This window comes from Vanacampus margaritifer, chromosome 18, assembly GCF_051991255.1.
Source record: "Vanacampus margaritifer isolate UIUO_Vmar chromosome 18, RoL_Vmar_1.0, whole genome shotgun sequence".
NCBI classification, from domain to species: domain Eukaryota; kingdom Metazoa; phylum Chordata; class Actinopteri; order Syngnathiformes; family Syngnathidae; genus Vanacampus; species Vanacampus margaritifer.
The window spans coordinates 4,605,653-4,620,939 of record NC_135449.1 but is presented as its reverse complement, the minus strand read 5'-3'; positions in this window follow the sequence as shown (position 1 = coordinate 4,620,939).

Genomic DNA, 15,287 nt, shown 5'->3' with positions numbered 1-15,287 from the left:
CAAAGCAAGGAAAGAAGCTTGACTTGACTTAGAACGGGTCACATTTGTTTTGGGGTAAATATTTACCGTCTTGGGGTTGGCATGAATTCCTTCGAACAAAAACTTCCTTTCAATCTGCTTCCTTTCTAGCGGCCAGCAGCGGAAACCGAAAAATTAAGAGACCACTGCAAAATTTTAGCACATTCATAAGAAACGTACTGTAGATTTCAGAAAGGCTACACATGAATGTCTTTTGTATGAGGTAATGTGGCTGCCATGGCAACCGCGACCTGTTCTTTGAGCTCATTGGTTCGATAGATGTTTGTTCCTAACATTATACACACACACACACACACACACACACACACACACACCTTAAATCCGGTGCAACCAACACACTTCCATCTGTCTGCCCGTGACTGATGTCTGTTTTTTCTTTTGTTTTCTTCTCTTTGCAGCCCAGTCGCGTCTGCAGTGAGAATGCAAGGACAGGAATAATTTATGAGGCGCTCTCCTCGACACTTTGGCGGTGGCGAAAATGCGGGTGAGGAAGGGTTGCAACATTGGCAGGTGAAAATGGAGGTGATGGCCTTTTTGATTTTAGGCAGATCTCCTCTTGTCTTTTTTAAATGTGAGAGTTCGGTTCAGCTGTCGATCGCTCGGCCTGATGTTTAAAGCCACTCGCATGTGACCACATGACGCTGAAAAATGTGGTCACAACACATTGATTCTATAACTAGCAGGCCCGCCGCATATTGAGTGACGGGACCAAAAGCTACTGGTTGCAAAAAAATATATACTTTGTGTGTTGTTATATTTTTAACCACTTTTTAAGTACACTTAACCAACTGTTAAGTTTAACGGCACTGTTATCTTGTTGTTCAAAACTCTTATTAACTTTAACCGGCTGTTAACCTGACGTCAAAGTTAGCACACCTAAAGGGCCGCTGCTAGCTTTTTAACAGTTTGCTTAATTCACAAGATAGTAAATTGAAATGATTCCTACTTTACCCAAAATATATTTCATAGATGTATTCAGTTTGTAAGACATGACTAAGAGATATTGACAGAATAATATAACATCCATGGGAAATATCTGTAAAAAATAAAAAAATAAAAATACAGCATTTGTGAGAAAAAAAAAACGTAAAAAATCCTATAATTTTTTTTTATTTGGCTATCCATTTTTCTCTCTCGCAAAACCGGAGTAAACAATGAGAACTTGTGGGATATATTGGCACTAACCAGTGACGTTAACCACACGTTTAACTTTGACGTTGCCAGTAACTAACAACATGACAAACCATGTTTTGAACGAAATTAAGTAGTGGTTAAAATAACTGAAAACTGAACATGAAAAAGTCAATTTAGCTTAATACTGTCAAACAATGCAAAACGCTGTTGCCATGCTAACGGTTAGCATCAGTAGTTGGAGATTTAGAAGCAATGGATATTTGAACAGAAACGGCTAACACATTTCGAAAGATAATATAAAAAAATTCATGAGAAAATGTTCTTTATCCTCTACTAAAAAAAAAATACCTAAGCAACCCCCTTCGCTCCGACTGATTTTGCAAACCCCACAGAATATTGTGTTCCATTGCTATAAAAACATGGAACCTACCAAAAGAAAGATTCGAGTCACTTCTTTCATCAGGAAGAAAAAGCATATTTGTCTATGCTTCAGTTTTTCAGCAATTAGCATGAGAATATAGCTAAGTTTCATCATTATTCACATATCTGTTGAAAACACTGGCAAAAAGAGCTTGTTGCAATATAGCCCTGGCCGATCTCTTATACTCTGCTGCCACCTGCTGGCCGTGTTGTGTAATAACCATTGATTCAAGCATTCTCTTTAGGTCAGAGGTTGCATCAAAGCCTTCTGTATGCTCTAAAAAACGTTTTTATATGTTTTTGGGAGCAAATGAGCTAATCATGCGTGATCACGGAATGAATTAAACATGTATAAAGCAATTCAAAAATTTCCTGATAAAAACTCCAGCAGTCACTTTTTTTTTTTTTTTTTCCCCAGTGAGTTCAGTATTGTCACCAATATAGCAATATAGCCCTGGCTGATCTCTTATACTCTGCTGCCACCTGCTGGCCGTGTTGTGTAATAACTACCATTGATTCAAGCATTCTCTTTAGGTCAGAGTTTGCATCAAAGCCTTCTGTATGCTCTAAAAAACGTTTTTATATGTTTTTGGGAGCAAATGAGCTAATCATGCGTGATAATCGAATGAATTAAACATGTATAAAGCAATTCAAAAATTTCCTGATAAAAACTCCAGCAGTCACTTTTTTTTTTTCCCCCAGTGAGTTCAGTATTGTCACCAATATAGCAATATAGCCCTGGCTGATCTCTTATACTCTGCTGCCACCTGCTGGCCGTGTTGTGTAATAACTACCATTGATTCAAGCATTCTCTTTAGGTCAGAGGTTGCATCAAAGCCTTCTGTATGCTCTAAAAAACGTTTTTATATGTTTTTGGGAGCAAATGAGCTAATCATGCGTGATAATCGAATGAATTAAACATGTATAAAGCAATTCAAAAATTTCCTGATAAAAACTCCAGGAGTCACTTTTTTTTTTTCTTTTTTTTTTTCAGTGAGTTCAGTATTGTCACCATCCCTCGGTGAGTGGCCATCTTATTACCTCTCTATAGACAAGATTCCGATCGAACGTGCGACGTTCCAGCTGATCCAAACTGCTTTATTTTCGAGCCTGGCCTTGCTCTGCCCCGCTTGGCAAACGTCACGCAGCTGCGCTCCCGCCGCATGTAGGCCGCCTTCTCGGGGCGGCGTGCTGGCTCAGCAGAAGTACCGCCTCGCGGCGGATTTGTAGGTTAGCGTCCCTCCATGGCCTCTCGCATCTGTTGGTTTTCTTCAGCTGTTCTATTTACCTTTCACCAGCTGCTCATGTCCACGTCAAACTGTCCTCGGGCTTTATTGTGTGCAACACGCGTGTTCATGTACGCGACGTGGACAACACGCAGACTAGTTTTAAAGCTGCGGGCATAATTTGTCTTCTTCCTGAATCTGCTTTTTAAGGCTACCATTTATCAATAGGGGGAACGACGGCCATTATACTTTCCGAATGGCTGATCTTGAAAGCTTAAGTAGGGTCAAGTGTGGTCGGCATTTGGATGGGAGACCAACCTGGGAGCTTACCTAGCCTCTGTGGGGCCAAATTCAATACTGGTCCACATCCTGGATATATTAGGAGATATGGATTCAGCATGGGCAAGCGTCCATTAGTAGTCAAGTAGTCAAAAGGTGAACCACGGTGGAAGTAATGAGATGATTTTCAAGCTTCATATTTAAATGTGTAAAAAGTGCTGCGATTTCCCAGGGTGTACCCTTCGTCTCTTGGCCAAAGTCAGCTGCGATAGGCTCCAAGTTGACTTGAGGATAATAAGCGATCCAGAAAATGGACCGACGGATGTGTGAAACGCGTGGTAAGAAGCTAAGAACTATTAGACTAGTGAAGATGCTACAAGGATAGAAATAGAAAAGCAGCAGTGGGAGAAGTAACACCTAAAAATAATCAATACAAAAAACTGCCCAGCAAAAACACTAACACTGACTGCAGTCTTAGGGGGGGGGGGATGGTAAGATAGCCAATCCTGCATTATTGTTAATTAAACAAACAAAATAATTACACTCGTAATTTTAGAGTCGTTAGCTTTTTCAATTAAGTCTTCAGTTTACGACGGTCATGACATGAATTAGTGTCATTAGTGGTAGTAGTAAAAAGCAACAGTTTTTGCCTTAACAAGCCGTGTTTGATGCACTTCCCCCTCCAGTCTCATAGGTGGCGATAATGCAAATGACAAAGTAATTGACAACTGCCAAGGATCAGAAAAACTGTACATTCACAATTGTATAAAAAAAAAGAGGTGCACATTTTCATACAATTGAGTAGAATTTTACAGTAGAAAGCAACGTTCAAATTCATTCACGTAGAGAAATTGACCCATCAATCATAAAAAGACAAAAAAAAGTGACAACATAAAGAAGTCCCGTTGCTTCATGTCCTGACATGACATAAATAAGTTAGAATATAAAAATCAGATCAATTTCAGTTTGACTGAAATATTGAAGCCTTGTGTCGGTGGGACACTTTTATACGACATCTGATAAAGAGTCACGTTTGAGCTCCGTGCCCTCTCAAAAAGTCATTGAGCATCAAGAAAAATGAAATCTTTTGTCGCTTGAAATATGACGAAGGCGCTGTTAGAGCGGAGAAATGGCTTCAAACATGGGTTTTTTTTTTTGCATAATTCAGTAAGGAAAAAATCAATTGAGATCTCCATCCGCACTGTGTAGGGAATAAAGTTGCATGTCAAAGACAGTCAATACCGAAGCTGGATCAACAATTGCACTTTTACAAGAATAACAATGCTCACTTTCGATTGTTTAAAGGGTGCAAATGCCAAGTCTGTTCGTTTTATTCCACAATATGAAAAATGTGCTTTACATTCTTTCATGGAGCGTAATAGTCCTTCCTTTTCAACAGAATGTTGCTTACGCACATTCATAACAATGAACTTTAAAATGCCTAGAAATTCCAAAGAACTGTATAGATTTGTTTGAGCATTTTTGTTTTGTTTTGAAAAATTATGTTGGAATTGAAAAAAAATGTTCCTGGCAGGCACACAGTGCATTTGGTCCTTGGGCCTTCAGTGAGGACACATGTTGCAAAAAAATATGGAACAAATATTAAAATTTAGGTTGTAAATGTAGGCCAGTGCTTCTGGTGGCCTTTCTGGACCTGACCGTTCACCAACGCCAAGTCCTGCTTTAACGGTGGACGTTTTCCACTCTGCCAGTAAAGCTCGTCCGACGCCTCCTTTCACGTCGCGTCAACAGCAAGAGGAGGCAAAAACCAGGCAGGACGCAAACAGATGGTGCGACAAATGCATCATTGTTAATTGGCCACAGAAAAGAAGAGTTTGGATGCAAGAACGGAAGAAGAGAGGAGTCGCCGTAAATCATCACATCACGAGGACGATGAAGATGGAATGGTGTCCTTGTGAAGTTGATGCCAACTTTTTTTATTATTATTATTATTTCTATTTTTGCTGTCTGTTGATTAAAGTGAAGTGCTTTTCACTTTGGCAACAGGCCGGCTGGAAGAAGCGATCGTTGAGCTAAATATAGAATTATACGCTTCAAAACAACACTCATGGTTTTATTGTGTGTCAACACTGTGGGTGGGAAAACAATTTATTTATATTCATGCCCCCCCCCCCCCCAAAAAAAAAAAAAATCCTTATCTAACAGGGTTCCTATCGCCCAGGAATAGTGAAGGGTCCACTACATAAATCCAAGACCCTTGACCTTAACCGGATGAGTCCCGCCAGAGTCGTGAAGTTGGCAGGAGGCCAGAGGAAGGATCAAAGGAAGAAAATGTGATGCAAAGTGAAATCCAACACCAGGCACCACCCTCGAAACCCACCCAGTTACAAATCCAGAATCTTTCACCGACCCCGGAGAGAGAGCCAACCCAGGAGTCCGGGGCGACACCCCGCCCCCTCCCCCGACACGGCTGACGTTAAAGCTCATCTCTGTTGTCAGATTTTTCAACGTTGTTCTTGTAAAGGCAATTTAATGTAGTTATCATTTTAGTCAATTTATTTTTGCCGAAAAATTTTCATCAACAAATTAACACTGCGATAAATTAAATGAACAATAAATAAAATAAATTAAATAAAAATCTTAAAATGTTAAATAAATAAAAAATATATTTAAAAAAACTAAACTCCCTTCAATTCCTTTCCACTAGCACTTCCCATTCCATCACTTCAAACTTCACCTAAAATGCAAAATGCTCTTTAAAATCCGGTGGTCTCCACCACTTTTGGGATGCGAGTATATCAGGCCCTACTATAAGTGTCATTAATTAGACGAGTGTCAACTAATAACTGGTTTAACTGCTGGTCTTTGCCTACACGCTTGCTCGCCTCCTTTAGCTTTTTTTGACCTTGAAGCCGCCTTTTCATCCGGCAGTTTTTATCGCCATCAGGGGGCGGCAGGTATTTCCAAGAATGCTCCATTGAGCGCTCTAATCCAAAGCTTTGGTTTAGCATACGAATGACCCCGGAATTAGCGCAATATCCATTCGGCCGCGTGGACCGCAGCCATATTGCAGCGGGCTCGAATAAAACTGATGTGGACTCATGATGTGCCAGGTGGTTAATGGGACACTCTGCAGCCATCCTGGACTCGGAACGCGACAATAAAATGTGCTTTGCCTCCACAAAATAACATTGCCGTCCAAAAAAGACTTTGCGTTTAATCGAAAAGCGCCAGGCTCTTCAAGGACGGTTCAACAATGTAATTGATGTTAAAAAAAAAAGAAAAAAAAAAGTCAGTGGTAGATTAGGATGGTCTGGTCCTCTCATCACTATCACCTCCTAATATTCAAATGAGGGGTTGGATTATTCCCAAAGAAGATTCTGTGAGTCGGTATGAGAGTTGTAAGCCTCCACCTGATTTGATTCTGCATCATTCTTTCAAGTCTTTCACTTGCAAAAAAGTAGGTATGACTTTCAAGACCAAACCAGGCTGAGTCATTTTGATGTGATGCTTTTATTCATAATCACGCCTCTGTTTTTGGTGAGTCTGTGTCATTCGTTACTGTACGTTGACATAAGGTGATTAGTATTTCAAGGGCTTTTGATTGTGAGCGTGAAGGAACCACGAAGGGCAAATACGATATAGAAAAACACGTCGACAGTGAAAGTGTTGATAAAACCTACGTTAAGTAAAATTATTTTAAAAAAGTAAATATATAACTCACAATCTGTTTCCATAGCAACCGCACACTTGACGCCATTCCCTCCCCCCCCCCCCCCCCCCGCACCGTCGAGCCGTCGTCACTCGCCAGTTGCGTTTGATTTGAGGCGAGCCCAACAACGCGTCCTAATGAAACTGGCCAAATTGCGACTGCGCAGAAACTAAATCACAATCTCATTTCAATTAACGGCGCACTTTTACACCTTTTTATGGCAACGATAACCAAACGGCGTAGAAGTCAGCAAAACGTGAAATACAGAAGCCGTAAAAAGTGGACCGGACGAGCCGAACGGACATCAACAAAAGGTGCCGCATGAAGATAAGAGGAGCTTCGAAATTACACACTTTATGTTGAGTACTTTTTTTCCCTTTTATTGTAACTTTCAAAAAGTACTTCTGACACTTGTGGACTTTTTTTTTTTTTTGTGATGAGGAAAAAAAAAAATTCTTGAGTGTTGAAATGCGAGTCAAGATACCCGCTAGCACATTTGGGCCATCTATTCATACTGAAGGGAATCCAATTAAGATTAGAAATGTAGGGAAATGTCAAGACTACTGCATTAGATTCTGTCGTAATGCAAAAAAAAAGTGGGTATATATATTGAGAGGAAAGTAAAAGGACATGATCATATTAAAATTGCCATGTAAAAAAACCCTGACTATTTAAAAATGAAGACAGAACGACTAATATTACTGCGGCTTACTGAGAAGCTGTGACCGTATCCACATATAAATCCTTATTATACTGCCCCCAGGTGGCCATGGCGTGCACAACAGCGAGCGAGCACCTGGGGCTTAAGCCAAACTGTGGCGGGGTTTCTACTTTCTGGACCTCGATTTGCCACCCCTGGTCGGCACATTGACTGTTGCTAGGCAACTTTCACATATTAATATGCTCATATTTCCAGACAAAACATGAGTAGGCTGTCACTATCTTATTTTGGAAAGTGCCAGCTCCATTTGCATTCACTGTTTGACTTACGAGTCATTATTATTATTATTTTTTTGGTGTTTTTTTTATATATATATATATATATATATATATTTTTTTTTTTTTTCTGGGAGATCTCAGTATTGATCATTTGAAATGTCATCATCATTGTTCTCCCTTTTTTTTTTTTTTTGTATGTGTGTTTGTGCGTGTGTATATATATATATATATATATATATATATATATATATATATATATATATATATATATATATATATATATATATATATATATATATGTACAAATATCATGCAATATATAACAGTGCTTAATACAAACATAAGTCGGTGCCTGGTAAGCTGCCTGAACATAAATATTGTTTTCAGGCTCTTCAGGGCAGCTCTGTGAATATTCAGTGAAATTAATTACGAGTCACCTGGGATGTAATTATAGCAAGCGCTGCTTCTTTGTTGCTTCACCCCCGCTCCTCTTTTCCATCCCGCGTTTAGTATTCTCCATCGCGCGCCTTGTTGTTGCACCACTTCCGGCCGCCGGAGCCGTCTCCTCGTCCCCGCGGGCTTTCGCCCCGCCACCTCCCCCCCCTGCGGCGTCCACGGCGTCTTTTCATGGTGGCCGGTTTGAAGCCTCGCCGGCCCTCCCCGCTGGTCCGCGTCCGCCGGGAGACTTCTAGCGCAAGGCCTGGGGACATAGTCGCAGGTCGTGAACTTAAGAAAAGAAGTGGCGCGGTGTGGGTTTTGAAATTCAAATCTCGCTTCGGTTTGATGGTTCCCCGGGTTTTATTTGGGGGTCAGAAGGGCGTCGTATCTGTGCGGTGCACCTTCGTAACAGGCTGCAAGTTTTGACAATGGATGGAGAGAAGGACGAAGAAATAATTAGTGTCAAAAAGTTATGGAGGGGAAAAACAAAGGAAAGTAGGTGGAGGACATATAAACTGATAATGGGGCTGAATTGAGCATTTTTTTTATGAAAAAGTTAATTTAAGTTGTTCAATGTTTAAGCACATTCTTATGCGTCTGGAATGATAGCTAATTAGTAAAAGCCGCACACAATTAAATGCTCTTCCACTAGATGGCAGAAGGTACGAGTAAATATTTTTTAATATTCGTCAAATGGAACGTTTACTGCCACCGACGTGTATATTCGTCAAATGTGTTTTTCAAAGACCGTCACGTTTGTGAGCACTGTAGTGATGAACCAATTCCTGTAGATGGAGACGTTGCATCACGTTGGATTTGGGATCAGCGCAGCTTTTGAGTAGAAGATAAGATGAGGTGGTAAATTAGAGTCGCTTTACAAGTTTCATTGCACGAAAAACTTTTGTTTTCTGCTTTTTGGTCAAAAACAGGTGTTTTATGGTGAAAGCAACACATATCTAATGGAGATTATAAAAGAACAGAAAATCAGAGGTGGCAAATCCAGGTCCAGAAAGTAAAAACCCTTTCTGATGCTAGCCTGCTCCCTAACCATGGGCGCTAGCTAGGGAGCTAGCTAGATAGCACCTGAAAGTAAAAACCCTGCCACAGTTTGGCTTTAGCCCTTGATGTTAGCTAGCTCTCTAGCAGGTAAACGTGCACCAGAGGAGCTAGCTAGCTAGCTAGCTAGCACCTGGGGCTAAACCAGACTGTGGCAGGGTTTTTACTTTCTGGACTTGGATTTGCCACCTCTGCAGCAAACTATAGAAACAAACACCTTCGTTATGACTTTGTTTTTTGTAACTTGCCCTACTACTTATTTGAGGCAGTTTATCTTCATTATTCTGTTCTTTTGCTACTTTTTGTTCAAATCACCATTTTACTATTTTTTTTCTTCTCTTTTTTATTTTTTCCGTTTTTTCTACTCTGCATTTTGTTCTAACCGAGTGTGTCACTCTTGATTAGTCATGACATTTTGTACGTTTTTGTTAGCTAGTTTTGCTCTTTTGTATTTAACAATTTTATTTGGTCCTTTACCCTGTGTGTAATAGATTGAATTATCTGTAACATGAAATCATCTGTCATACTTGTGCCAAGTAGGCATGGGCCGATTACCACCTTGATGGTTTATCATATTTTTAAAAAGTCACTGCTAATACTAGCCGTCACTGGTAATGAGCTTGACTAATGTTGTTACTGTGTCTGTGACTAATGTGCATTATCCTAAAAAAAAAAAAAAGTGTCAGTGGATTTTAGTTAGCCCCAAGGACAACATGAGTATCCCGTAGGTCTGTTCTAAAAATAGCTCCCCAGTGATGGGACACTGTGACTTATTTCACTGTCATTTAATACCGTGATATTTTCGCTCACGGTTATCATACCTCGTGGTGAGAGTCCACGCTTAAATCCATCTGAGATATTGTTCATGTGCTTCTCTGGGTTCGACAGTTTTTTCCTAGCAGCAGAGTTCAAATGAGAGTTCACTCTTATCTCTGCGTGAAACATTAGCTTTAATGAAAAGATAGTATTTTCCTTCATTTGTTCAAGTGGATGACACAGTCGGAGTCACTACTTGAGAAAATATGTTGATGTTTTCACCAGTCCCCGTAAGTGCATACGCAGGCTGGCGATGATGTGACATTTTTTTCCCCCCTCTTCTCAGCGTGAAGACGCTGCAGCGGAGCGACAAATGCGCTTTTCCCCCCTCAAAGGCGGGCCCGCATTGCAGCTCCTCATTCACGCGAGTTCACACGAGGCCGTGCATTTTAAACACCTCCCATCATCGCATCCTCGTGAGGAACACTGACTTGTTCCAGCTCCACTGGAGGCTAGCAGGTCCCCTCCAGGGGCCCGCGCGCAAACATTATTTGGCAAGTGGACATTTCGCTCTCCACTTGGGCTCTGCGTGCGAGTTGAAACGCGTGCGCGACACGTCGCCCGGTGCCAACAGACTAAAGAGAATTGCCACGAGCAATTAAGAAGTTGTGAGTCAGAGTGTGCTAATTCCGCTCGCCTTCTCCACTGAATACTTATTAGCCAATATGCTGTTGTGTGAATGAGGTGGGTGCTGCAGCGGTAATATGGAGCAAGGTGGGCGTTTGGACACGTGCGTTTATAATTGGTCTGCCGTGAGATGAGGTGGATGAAATATTGGTTAAATTAGGAAGGTGCAACGTGAGGGTGCATCTGCTCGCATGTACAGTATGTGAACTGTGTGAGATTTCTTCTTTTTTTTAGTGGGAGTGTAAAATTGTCACGTCACTGCTGTCGCACATTCTTGACATTAATGGACTCCAGGTGTGTCATAATAATTTTTTGTGTAACCCAACTTGTCACTGAAAGCGTGTTTCCCATTCAGATGAATGTAAAAGCCATTAATCCGTTCCAGCCGACCAACATAAAAAAAGAAATGTAAAGAACACAGTAATTTGCTTCTTTTCAATTTACATTATACCGTTCTTTGTGGGCAGTATAATACAGACATGAAAATACATAGTCATCTATCATCACAGAGGATAAAGAATATATGCCTGTGAGTAATACAGTATTATTGAGTGAGTATTATTTTGTACACAAAGCAACTGAATTACTTTAATGATTTATTCCATTATAAAAAAAAAGATTGATTCGATTTTCATTCCAAATAACTTTTTTTGTATTATTTCATAATTTGTGAAAAATGTCTGTTCCACCTGTTTACAGATTTTAAACAAAGTGCCAAATAATTAGTAGAAGCATGACAAATTTGAGTTGCTTGATTTAGTTCATTACTAGAACATTTATTTTATTACAAAAAAATTAGGGATGGGCAAGTACCGGTATCGGGCTGATAACCGGCCTTTTTTCAAGGTATCGGTATTCGCGACGGCGACCGATACCAATATCGGCTGCCCTCTTTTATGATCAGGAACTAGAAATTAGAGGAATAGACTATTTGGATTCATGTTTTTTGTTTAAGTAAAAATAATGTATTCTTATATACAGGTCTTTGTTTAAAAGTATCCTTCATTGTTTTTGGGGGAAATTTTATTTATCAAAAGTACTAGTGGTATCAGTACAAAAAATGTCTTACCATTTTTGGAATTTAGTGGGATTTTGCGTAACTTACTGGATTATTTGCTCTATTTAACTTTAGATATGATTTTATGTAAATCATATGATCGTCACATGACACACAAATGATCATTTGTGTGTCAGTATAGAGTTTTTCAGTCTCCTCATGATGGACATATTTGCAGTATGTGTATGACTTTTACTGAAATAATAAAAAAGGTTGTTTAAAAATGTACACTATTGATAGTTTCATATGAGTTTAAAAGACTATCACAGCTGAAATTAAACAATGGCCATGCAATAGAACTAACTAAACGGAAAGTGAATTTACTTTTAAAGCACATTTTCCCGGCAGTAATCATCATTTCATGATTCGTTTCAGTCTGTGGGAACATCTGAAGAGAAGCATCTACCAAACAACAAAAACGATACAAAAACAATGCCGCACAGAGGGGACATTGTTTTCGTTTTTTTCCGCCGTCATAAAAGTATCAGTGGCGACTGCTGGGGAGCCATAAGAGAAACGCAAACGTGGAGCGAGGCAATATAGCGCGTGACAAATGATAAAAAAGGCCTTTTGAACGCCGATAAGCAACGAGCCCAGGCAAAGGACAAAAATCCCAGCAAGTGTTCCCAAAGAAAAAGGGATTAAAGAGAGAAACCTTGTCTTTTAAACCGCGCTTCCACTTCCTCTCAGGTATGAACGCTTCCCGCTGGATCGTTACCACCCGCCGTGTTAAAAGTGCAATTGTATTACTGATTGTTGTCTTTAGCACGCAGGGACGATAAAAGGCAGGGAAATCGCCCGGCAGCCACCGAGCGATGATTTGCTCATCCATTACCATGAGAGACTGTTTTGTTTCAATTTGTAGCTGCGAGGGGAGAAACGAAGGCATGTAATCGTCCCGTGGATTCTCCAAAAACACATCTGGCCTTTGCAAAATTAACAGTACGGCGGCTCGTTGTCGCGCTCCCTCGGCTTTTTAAAATTTGAGGTAACGGTAAAAGAACATCCTGGAAGAGTTGGCGCAGACAATCTTCCCCCAAAAAAACAATCTAAACATTTAGCCCAGGGGTGTCACACATACGGCTCGCGGGCCGGATCAGGCCCGCAAAGGGGTTTAATCCGGCCCGCGAGACCATTTTGGAAGGTAAAAAAAAAAAAAAGTAATGTAGGACCAATTAATCAGCCGGCCACAATCAAAACATATAAATTCGTCATTTCGAAAGCAGTCCTCATATGAGCAATGCAACTTGTACACAGAATCGTCCTGGATGTCATTATTTTACACACAACCCGAAGACACGGTTTGTTTAAAATTATTATTATTTTTTTTTATCATAGACCGACATAAACGTGTTAAATATGGGAACACAAATACATATGACAAAGATTAACGTCCTTATAACTTCATTAACTTTGTCCCACAATTAATTCTGCAACAGTATAAATGCAAAACGGGTCGACTTAACACTCAAACAGGCAAAGTGTTGCTGCGTTTGTGTTTTTTTTTTTTTTGCAACAATATGATTACAGTTGAGCTATTTTCCCTCTGTGCGGGATTTGAAGTCGTCGCAACGAGATTTGAAGTCAACGAAATTTCAAGTAGTCGTGGCGTGAAAACCTTCTTCCTCACTCTGGCGCAGTTCAACCTTGTTTTAATGCAATTCGCTTTACCGCCGTCTGGACCTTGGTTGTGTCAAGCACATTGCCATGGTTACAAGCATTGTACCATGTCCATACCACTGGACAACACAACCCTTTGCCCTCTTGTCTTCTTTTTTTTTTTAAATAATAATAAAAAAGAATCAGTCTTCTCGCTGTAATTATTGTTTAGTTGGTGGGAATTGTGACTCAGATGATTTCACAATTGGCTTTTCCCGAAACAAGACATGAAGCACACTCATGTGTGTGGTCGGTAAAAAAGCAGTTGTAAAAGTTTTCCCATAGGAAATAAAAGGAACGGAAATGATATGTTCCAGAGTCATAAAACTTGCATTAGCTGTACAGACGAGGCTTCAAGTAACAACAACAAAAACAATTTACGGAAAATATTTTCTATTTTTAAAAAATGAAACCACATAAAAATTCCAAATTTCTCCCGCAATTCAAGCCATTCCATCATCATGCCAAATGCAAGATTGTTCATTTCCGCAATTTGACAAAATGAGTCAATTCTTTCAGCATTCACACGCAATTTTCTATCAAAATCGTGTATCTAATTACCGATTTGAGGTGATGGTCCAAATGAATAGTCGTAAAAAAAAAAAAAGGCATATGTATAACTTCCATAGCGAGAGCCCACACAAGACATGACTAAAGTGTACATTGTGTGTCTTCAATGTAAATTCATCCAAATGAACTCCCTGACTTGTGCTTGTACCAGAGTGGCGCATGTTCCTCCGCTGTGTGAACCGCACGATTATTGACTCACTCCCTAACATGTGCGCGAACGGCCTTCGCTCTCGGATTGCGCTAGGCGAGAAAATCTATACGGGAGGAAGCACACGGATGGCAGAGGCTGCGTCCTCTCTTCTTTCAGCCTGTCGATGATTTGACAGTTTCCCAGCGCAACCGTGGTCATCGGGTTGAATGAGCTGGATGCCGGGCAGGATTGGGAGATTTGAGTCGGAACGCCGGGGTTTACGCTTCACCATGGCGAGGGAATGGAAGTCATGAAGGGAGTTTTAGTTTTGTTAGCCGTTTTAGAGCCGTCCGTTCGTAGTCTTGGCCTTACGAGTGATGACAATATCAAACGTTTTTCATATGATCATATGAAGTTTTTCAGAGTTTGCGAAGTGATACTTAGACTTTACTGATCCTCTAGGAGCAGAAGTAGGGATATTTGATACCACTTTTTTTTTAGACCGATACTCAAACTTTAAGTACTCACTGATACTGATACCAAGTGCTGTTACCATTTTTTGATACATAAAATTTCTACAAAAACAACAACCCAATGACAGATAATTTAAAAAAAATTAACATATATCTCAACTATAGCAAAATTCCTTAAAATTGAATAACATTAATGGCAATTTTATTTCCCCCCAATTTGCTCATAAAAGTCATTTTGCATAGAGCACACAATAAAATAAATTTTAAAAAATCTGTAAATAAGATAAAACAAATAAGTGGCCAGAAAAAAAAAAGTCCCAATCAAAATATATGGTTGTACGTCTTTTTAAGGAATACAGTGAAGTGCAAAGAATTCAATTTAATACAATAGTGTAGTAAGTAATTTAGTAATATCTACCATGTTAAGAATTCCTCAAGCTGTTTAGTGTGTGATGATTAATTATATCTTGTTTTGAAATCCATGCTTTTATTTTGGAAGGCTGCTCTGTTTTGGAATTAGTATACATACATTACAAATATAATGTAGTGCGTATAAGGGCTATAATTAGCGTCTACGAGGGCCATAAACGGCACCGTTCTATTTTTAGCACCAGTTGACGACGTTAACGAGGCAATTCAGCGCGGCAAACGTAAACGAGGCAATATACGAACCACAGATATCGTTTATATTACAACAAGAGTACTTATTCTCTTGCGCTGCCGGAAGTAATGAAATGAAGAAGTGTTACCT